Source organism: Plectropomus leopardus, unplaced genomic scaffold (genome assembly GCF_008729295.1).
Source record: "Plectropomus leopardus isolate mb unplaced genomic scaffold, YSFRI_Pleo_2.0 unplaced_scaffold10475, whole genome shotgun sequence".
NCBI lineage: Eukaryota > Metazoa > Chordata > Actinopteri > Perciformes > Serranidae > Plectropomus > Plectropomus leopardus.
The window spans coordinates 1-1,978 of NW_024611035.1; the positions used below are offsets into that span (position 1 = coordinate 1).

General features: G+C 42.1%; 1 long non-coding RNA gene across 1 annotated transcript; it reads right to left on the reverse strand.

The window, feature by feature from the left end:
* Nucleotides 1-6: 6 nt before the first annotated feature.
* LOC121963221 lies at nucleotides 7-1,678 on the reverse strand. The gene is made up of 3 exons (XR_006107213.1): nucleotides 1,541-1,678; nucleotides 244-313; nucleotides 7-95 (listed from the first exon to the last, which is right to left on the reverse strand). It is a non-coding gene; the product is annotated as an uncharacterized LOC121963221 (long non-coding RNA).
* Between the last annotated feature and the right edge of the window lie 300 nt (nucleotides 1,679-1,978).

Below are 1,978 nucleotides of genomic sequence, written 5' to 3' on the forward strand. Positions count from 1 at the left end.
CGTCTGTGCTGGAGTGCTGGGTGCTGCTCAGCTGCTCCGACACAGACTGGACCTCCGGAGGGACGTCCTCGTCTGAGCTCACTAACAGCACCGTCCTGATAAAACAAACACACACACAACATCGGATACACTGAGATTAATGATGTAAAAATCCTATAAATCAAGTCACGTGTCAATTCAAATTAAAAGTGTCGTCTTTGACGTGTTTAGCTTGTTTTAACATCTTAGTTTTAGTGAACTCACATGGTCTTAGAGCAGTGAATATTAGGGGAAACACCCTGCTCTGTCCGAACCAGCCTCTGAAATGAAATACCTACAACACAAGTACACAGTTTAGTTTATCTCAGTGGGTAAACATCACCCCGAAAAGTCACACTGAGACACGAGGAACGCCTAAAAACTCCTGCTCCATGTCTGATGAACTCGAGTACCCGTCAGCAGCACCAGTCATGTGACTGACTCCAAACAAAAACCATTACAGAAACACTTCACCCACAAAATGACAATTTGTATATCAATTACTCACTCCGTGTTTCACTGAATTTGGGAAGAGAACTTTTTTGTTTTCCTCACATGCCTCCATGTGAACAGAGAATTCAGTCACTGAGATACATTTTGATGAACTGAAATAAATGGGGGGGGGCACATTTAACAACAGCAAGACTATATAAAACATCTGTTTACAGACTCTCATTTAGCCATTCTCGTGCTCTACTTCAAAAGCACATGCATTTTTTGGTAAAACCTTTGTATATAAAAACAACCACAATGACAGAAAAAATGTTGGTGTTGTACATTTCTGCACACCACAGATATTTTACATTTCAGCAGTAAAAACTTTATGTTTCAGCAGTGCTGTGGTCAACACGGTTAGGTTTAGACACAAAAACAATTTGGTTCTGGTTAAGAAAAGATCATTTTTGGCATCCAGTTTCAGAGGCGCATCAGGAAAAGAAACGATATCTCTAAAAAAACAAACAATACGCCTTTTGAGGTACTGGGCAAGACACAGCAGTGTGTCAGTGAAAAACAACCGCTTCTGTGTCACTATTTCGACAGGAGGTTGAAAGAGGGTCGTTATACGCACATCACATACGTGCAAGGCTATCAAAAAACACCTGACCTGATGAAGACCCAAATGGGGTCGAAATGATGTTTTGAATAAACTTGCATGGCAAAGAGTAAGTGTGCAGGAGTTACCTTTTTTCCTCACTATCCCGACATGAAACACAGCAACAAGTCGCTACAAAACACCCACGTTTGGTGCCTAAAAGCCACTGGAAACAGAGTGATGACTTTGCAAAATTAAAACCGGTTTGCTTTGTTTCGTGGTCTCAAACTGTGCTCTGCAGATACGCAGGCATCGAGCACAGGTGTCACACCATCCACCATCCACCATCCCCCTCCACCGCCTCTTCTGTGTTTTTGAATTCTTTGTTCACCGCAGAGACATGCAAGAAAAACAGCCCTCTTCACAAATTCAACCAAACACATGGAGATTAACCCGTTGTGTTTCACTGCAGTGCAGAGTCAGAGTTACCTGGAGCTCTGAGCTCCTGCTGGATGATCATCAGCAGCCGTTTACTGGCGGAGCTGCACGGCTCAGGCCAGGCCAGGAAGCTGTGGAACAACAGGTAGGCCTCCTGCAGCACGCTGCAGTCCTGAGCCACATGAGGAGCCTGAAACAAATGACCATGTTAACCCTAAAAGCCTGCTTTAATATTACACACACTCATACCGCTGTGTGCACAAAATGGCTTGGAAAAATATTATGCATTTACATTATTTTCTGCTGTCATTGACTTAATCTTTTAGCCAACATCCTAATCAGAAATATCAAATAATAATTCATTTTTCCCAATTTTTACCCTTTAAATGCCAGGTTTTTGGCATGATGCCACTATGTTTTTAGATGGAAAAAACACACAAAAATATTGTCAGTAATATATGTCAGTGATATGTCAGTGATTAGCAACAA